We start from the raw sequence: 7,287 nt of genomic DNA, 5'->3' as shown, positions 1-7,287 counted from the left end.
TGTGATAATCGCGTGTTTAAACTAGCAGGGTGAATGCCTTCTGTTGCTTTTGATTATGGCATTAAAACAGCTGCGTGCACGAAAACAAGTAAGAAGAACTTACTCAGGCCTTTGACCGGATTTCCTCCTCCTCCCTTGCATCAACTGTTCAGTTAAAAAAAAAAACCCTGTTCAGTCAACAAAACCCTGAATCCTTTGTGTGCAAATCTAATCCAGTTCCTCCTTCTGGGAGTCTTTCACTGACTTATAACCTTAAACTCAGAGTTGAGCAAACTGGGGTCACTTCTTGGGCTGCACAAAACACCTGTGGTTTATTACTCTTCAATTGGTGAGTAAAAAAAGGGCGAGAGAGATGTGGCTGATATGTTTGGAGGTATATAAGATACGTGAATAGCCTGGCTCACTTAGCTACCCTCTTACTGAAAGCATTGCAGAACTAGGTGGGGTTGCTGTCTCCGTTTCTGAAACGGAGTCTCAACGGAGTCAAAGTCTTGTGTTGGTAAGCAATGAAAATCGGTTTTAAAGGAACCTTTCTTTTTGGTTGTGGAGATGTAGAATTTACTACAGTATTTGTGGGTTTGGGGGACTATGTGGTCATGTTCTAGAAGAGTTTGTTTCTGATGTTTTGGCAGCATCTGTGGCTGGCATCAGCAGCCACAGATGCTGGCGAAACGTCAGAAACAAACTCTTCTAGAACCTGGCCACATAGCCCCCCCCAACCCACAAAAAATTATGGATGTCGGCCATGAAAGTCTCTGACTTCATATTTAATATACTGCCTCTTTCAGCAATACAGTCTTCCTCCTTGTGTATGTACTTGTGAAGTTTTTCAGTCAAATACCTAGCTGTTGTGGTCAATATTTATGCCTCCATCATGGCCCCCATCAGCCAAAAACTGCAACCGGAAGTTATTTCAGGAGTGGCAGTTTGCCATTATTTAGTGAATCAGTGATCCCAGAGGTTTTATTTAAATGGGGGTGCAGGAACTTTTCAGGGTTTTTTGGATAAGTCTGTGGGGAGCAAAAGTATCTCTAGGGGCCCATGTAGTCTGCAGTTTCCCCACCTCTGATATTGGACAATAATGAGAGCACAAAGGATCAAGAGTGTTGCAAAGCAGCCTTCCCAATGGAGATGAATGGTTCCTAGCATAACCATTTAAAAGGCATTATGCAACTATTCCATGCCCTCTTCCACCTTCCCCTTTTGCATGATGGGGGGGGGGGGGACATGGAGAAACATGGGAAGCTTGTTTTCCTACCAACGGAAGCAATTTTGTAGACGCAAAGACCTAGGGACCCTGCAGAAATGGTGGCCAAGATGTCTACTCCAAATTAAACAGAAATGAAAGAGATAGGACAAGAAAAAAGATGAATTAAAGAAAGGCAGTGAAGACACACATTACTGTGAGAAAGCATGAACAAGATTCATTTGTGGAGATGGGCAGAAACCAGTCACCAAATGGTGGTTCAGATACATCAACACCATCCCCCCCTTGGAAAAACAGCATTTCTGACAGTTTGTTGGTATGTGCCTTCAAGTCATAGATTCATAGAGTTGGAAGAGACCCCAAGGGCCATCCAGTCCAACCCTCTGCCATGCAGGAAATTAAATCAAAGCATCCCCGACAGATGGCCATCCAGCCTCTGTTTTAAAACCTCTAAGGAAGGAGATTATAGAAGTCATTTCCGACTTATAGCAACCCTGAGGCCATGAACCTATCCTGGGGTTTTCTTGGCAAGATTTGTTCAGAGGAGGTTTGACATTGCCTTCCTCTGAGGCTGAGAACATGTAACTCGCCCAAGGTCACGCAGTGGGTTTCATGCCCAAGCTGGGATTCGAACCCTGATCTCCAGAGTCTCAGTCCAACGTTCAAACTACTACGCCACAGGGTGGGGTGTGGCAAAAATGTAGGAGGTGAGAGGTAAGCCTGTTTTTGCCTTGCTGTTGTTTTGAAAGCTCTAAGATTCATTGTTTGTGCCAGGTGCCTTGCTTTGAGTGGTGGGCGACAACCAACAGCTGGTTTGGTTTTAATGCTTGGAATCTAATTAACTTGTACTTGCAGAACTAAACTTCACCATTCAGTCTTTTAATCAGCCAATGGAGATGGAAATCTCCGATGAAACAACCCTCATGAGTGGTTACAAGCCATTAACTGTCAACACATTTTTTTGATTGACTAATCCAATTAATTTGCTGGCAGGGGACTTGACAAAATGCTCTTGCTGCTTATAAAAGATGCCTGACATCTGTCCTTAAACTTGTTTTATCTTCTTCTGTTGGTGAAAGACGAAGGCCTTGGTGTGCCTGGCTGTACATGCCTCAGGAATTCCTGTTAATTTGCTGTAAAACATGTTGGCCACACTTCTCTGAAAGAGCACCACTTTGATATCGTAAGTCTTGTTTGTGTTGCTGGCTATTCTGTGTTGATGAGTGTTTAGGAGGGAAGTGAAGATGCCTGTCTTGGCTATTACTTTGTACTCTTCCAAAGGATGAGGGGACTGACGTTGTGATCACGGCATCCTGCCACTGTTGCGTCTCTAGCCAGGCGATAGTGTGGGCACCATGACAAGTTGGAAAAGGTTAATTTAACCATTTATGTGAGATCAGACGACAGACTCTCTGCCAGTGGAATGTTGATGAAGATGAAGTTCTAAAAGTTTGGAAGGATCTGGAATTTTTGAAGCCAAAGATTTTTTTTTTAAAGGGGCAGTTCTGGAAAGCACATGTGGCAGACGCAAAAAGGTAGTGGCAAGAGCTGGTATTTCACCTTTGGAGGGGTCACTGAGGCTCAGTGGAGGCTGTAACTCTCTTCCCCCATCCCTTTAGTTGATGTGCCAGCCAGGGCCTAAGATGCATTCTGTGTGGGTAGGAAGCAGTCATCTAGTCCAGATTGGTTTATGTTCTAAATGTGCTTATGCTTAAGTGCCTTTTGTAACTTTGCAACATCTTAAGATGGGCCTGGAGAGTGCCTCGTGTGTATTATCCTTCTTTATGGCACATTAACAGTACAGTGGTCCCTCCACATTTGCTGGGGTTGGAGGGGTGAAGGTGAATGCCCCCCCCCCCCATGAATGTGGAAAAACCACAAATAAAAAGAACAGTATTCTTTTTACCTAAAAGAACACCTCTAGGCATTTCCAGGTCCTCCAGTGCAACTCTGTGGTCAACATCTGCCAGAAGTTGATCATGCTGGAGGACCTACAAATGCCTAGAGAAGTGTTTTCTCTAGGAATTTCTAGGTTCTCCAGCACAGCTCTATGATCAGCTTCGGGAAAAGTCATGCTGGAGGACCTAAAGATTCCTAGAGAGAGAACATATTAATCAAAGCCGCAAAAGTCAAAGCTGCAAATGTGGAGGACCAACTGAAATCTTTAGCAAACTACAAGAGATATTGCATTCTTCTTACTGGCAATGCACTCTTCAAAATGAGCAATATTTTGCCAGGGTTGGTGGCAGCAGTGCCCAAGGGAATACATCTATGCAGGGGCTGAAGGTTCTTAAGAGAGCTAGTTTTCCCTCCTTAGCTCAGGAGCTCAGGTTGAGGAAGATCTATTACTGTATATGATAGTACAACATGGTACTATCTTCTGCATCTTGGAGTAATAAAGCAAGGTCTTTGTGTATTCTTTTCACAGTGAATACATTTTCTTAATGGTTAATGTTATGCATTTGGTAGTTCATCGATTGGAGTATACAATTAACACTTTTTTTCAGGGCATCAAGTAGCTGGCTAACCTTTTAGTAGATGAAAATGGATTTGGCTGACTAAAGATTTCAGCTATACTTGTTTTATACAAAGTGTGCAGAGGTCTGCAGCAAACCATTTCTGGTAGAACTGACTGCACACCTTTCAAAAGGCTCTTGGAAAGATTGGCCATAAAACAGACATTTCCTCATAGCCTAGGAACAACACTACTCATTTTTAGATGTCATAACTCAATACAGACTTCTCACATATCTCTTCCAGGTATATAACAAAGTTCCAGATCTTGTGCCACGTAGAGAGATTATTAGGAAATAAAGCACCTTCCAAGCAGTCTTCAGAATAAAATGCCATGAGGAAAATAAGAGTTTGAGGGGTTTTACTATCAAAAGGTTTTACTACAGTTGTCGCAGGTGATTCTGCTTTGTCCCAGACAGGCAACTTATTTTGTGCTTGTCCTGCAAATCATAATTCATGCTCATTTCATATTTTGATAGGCCAGGCAAATGCAAACTGTAATTTGCCTGTTCATCTCAAAAGCAAAATTCAACCAGGCTGGGGAGTCACGAAAATGGAGTAGGAGAGGGAAAATGATAGACTATGTGTGTGCCTGAGACTTTTGTACACGTTTCCTTGCATTAATGCTGATCCACTTTGATTTATTCATTACTTGATTTCTAGTCCACCTGTTAGGCTTCAGTTTCCCTCCAAGATGGTGTACAAAATATCATAAAAAGGGAAGAAGAATGATCATAAAGCATAGGTACAGCCAGCCCTTAGTATCTGATGGTATTTGGTTCCAGGAATCACCCAAGGACACCAAAATCCATAGCTGCTCAAGTCCCATTCTGTACAATGGTGTCTCTTATATAAAATGGCAATTTTAAGGTTTGCTTTTTGGAATTAAAACAAAAAAATTCAAACCGTGGATGGTTGAATCCATGGATAAAGTATCTGGATATGGAGGGCCAACTGTAATCACTTGGTTAAAACCATACTGCGCCTTAGAATTAAACAGTGATAACTAATATAACAAAGCAGTTGACAAAAGTAGTTAGGAGAAAGCTGGTTTAAATAAACATGGATTAGATGGTTTCTTAAATTTGCAAAGGAGAGACAATTTATAGTTCCAACTCATAGTTCCAAAGCCATGGGGCCACCACAGTGAAAGCCATTTCCTTGGTTGGATGTTGTGTCTGATGGCCAACTGTTAGTCTGAAAGTGAACAGCAGTGACCTTCAGATTGAGAAAGTGTTGCAGAAAAAGCTGGATTTGTTTCTTTTGCTTGTTCAAAGAAAAGAGAAAACTCACTGTTTACATGGTAAATTGAATTCTAAGTCACTCCTCCATTCACAGAAGGAGACAGTTTCTACCAGTTCTGCCCTTCAGCTACAACTCCCTACACCTTATCTAAAGCCATTTTGAAGGGTCATCCAGTTCCCAAGGAAAAGAATTTGCTGGGCTGGGAGAGATGTGGGATGCTTTCGGGGCAGATTTTTTTTTAAACCCTGTTCTGTTCATGTTCTGCTTGGAAAAATTACGTTTTTGAACTAAAGCTGTTGGGTTCTGGGTTCAAAAATAAATATACTTTCCCAAGTTCTTGGTTCTGTCCATGAAAGGACATTTTGGGAATCCAAGCGATTATGGATTCTTAATCCTTGCAAAATGCATTTGGTCCGTTTTTGGATTATTTTACCCATAGCTGCAGAAATCCTTAGCAGGATGTTGGGAACTGGAGGAGTTTACCGTATATACTCTACTATAAGTCGACCTCATGTATTAGTCGAAGTCAGGTTTGGGGCCAAAATTAAGGATTTTGCCATGACTTGTGGATAGGTCGAAGGTAAAACTTGGAGTATATATGGTACTTGCAGTTGAACAGTGGCAGTAGACAGTCTTCCATAATGAACTCAGCTATAGCTTGACAACCACAAGCTGTTGTTTTGGCAGGCTGTTGATTGTGAAATTCTTAGCAACACTGTACTCTGCTTTTAATGGTAAGAGCAAAATAGTATGAACTTTTGTGGAAAATGGCTTCCTTCTTCTGAAATTAAAATGTGGGATGTTGCAAGAGGGTTTGGCAAGGTACCATGAAAGATGGATCTTGAATTAAAAGCAGAATCAGTTTCATAGAAATGAGAAAAGATTGTTTTAACAACATTCCTGGACTCATAAAAGTAATTTAATTTGCTTTCAATAAAACCTCTGGGTCATCACTCACCAGGGCAAGGTTAAGTTAATTACTCAGAGCTGTTATGGAATTCATTTATTGATTTTAATTTCCACCATCTCTACACTACCATCTCCATTCTGGAGAATCCTTAATATATCTATGCTGTAAAAAAAAATACAGACATCTGTCACTCTTGTTACTAACATTCAAATCACTGTTTCAAGCTGGAGGGAAAAGTAAGGCAGTGTTGTGGTTTCATTACCAGGTACCATTCCCAGTGCAGCAATACCGAAAATATTTGAAAGGCTTCACAAGGTTCTGATTTGTAAAAGAACATTTGTCATGCCATCAAAACATGACCAGAATCCTTAAACACGCTGACAGGCTTGGAATTGTGTCTTAGGAAATGCACCTAAAGAACATTTAGAAACTACTGCGAAAAAACAAACAACTTCTGCCATTCATATTTCTCAGGCACTCTCAACTGCAACACAAAACTATGGTTTGATACTATTTTTTAAATACATATTTATGAGAGCCAGTATCATGTAATGGTTTAAGTGCTGGACTAAGGGGGGGATACAGACCGGCACTTGATCCCAGCCTGTAGGCAGAGCCATGGTGTAGGGTCCGCATGCTGAACACCATTACTCCGCCCCATCATGTCATGACACCGTGTACCCTTCTAGACAGTACACAGCATCATGGTGCGGCCCTAAAGGGCATTACAAAGCCATGCCGCTGCGGTTATGACACCCTTTAGAGGGCGCAAAAAGGACCCAGTTTTTCCAGGTCCTTTTTGTGCTCACCAGACGCCGGATTGGTGCTGCACCATACAGTTACTGCGGCACCGATCCAGCCACTAAAGGGGCGGCTGGATGCCACCCATCTGTACAGTCAGTCCCTAAGACTCCAGAAGACCAGGGTTTAAATCTCTGCTCAGCCATAGAAACCCACTTGTATTCTCTCAGCTTCGAAGCAGCCCTGGTGAGGCAGTGTTTAAGCGTGGCTACTGCAGCCACAAAGTTGTGAGTTCGATCCGAGAGCTCCAAGGTTGACTCAACTTTCCATCCTTTCATAGGTCGGTCACAGGCAGTTTAGAACGGTGATAACAGCCAATGGGAGTGAAGCTGGAAAAGGTGGGGGGTGATCCCAGTAGCGGGTATAAATAAAAGAGGCAGAGACATGTGTTAGACAGTGAGTGTGTCCCATCAGGGTACAGTGAGCAGCCGAGGAGGCTGAGGGAGACTGCTGTGAAGTGCAGTTAGAAGGGGTTTAGTTACCTAAGATAGCAACTACGGGAGTCCAGAATTAAAGTGTATGCGTTAATATCCTGTGGGATACACACTCACACACACTTGTCACTCCACATTCGCTAGGGTTAGGGGCACAAGACCCCCGTGAATATGGA

At 42.5% G+C, this 7,287-nt stretch overlaps 1 protein-coding gene across 1 annotated transcript in view; it reads left to right on the top strand.

The window, feature by feature from the left end:
* The first annotated feature begins 251 nt into the window (after positions 1-251).
* TANGO2 (transport and golgi organization 2 homolog) overlaps positions 252-7,287 on the top strand; it is an 85,444-nt gene continuing 78,408 nt past the window's right edge. The window contains exon 1 of the mRNA XM_089489831.1: positions 252-328. The gene's annotated coding sequence lies outside the window, so the exon portion shown is untranslated. The remainder of the gene's footprint in view (positions 329-7,287) is intronic.

Source organism: Sceloporus occidentalis, unplaced genomic scaffold (assembly GCF_023333645.1).
Source record: "Sceloporus occidentalis isolate IW3139 unplaced genomic scaffold, rSceOcc1.0.p SCAF_41, whole genome shotgun sequence".
Taxonomy (NCBI): Eukaryota; Metazoa; Chordata; class Lepidosauria; order Squamata; family Phrynosomatidae; genus Sceloporus; species Sceloporus occidentalis.
This window is presented reverse-complemented; position numbering and strand designations above follow the sequence as displayed.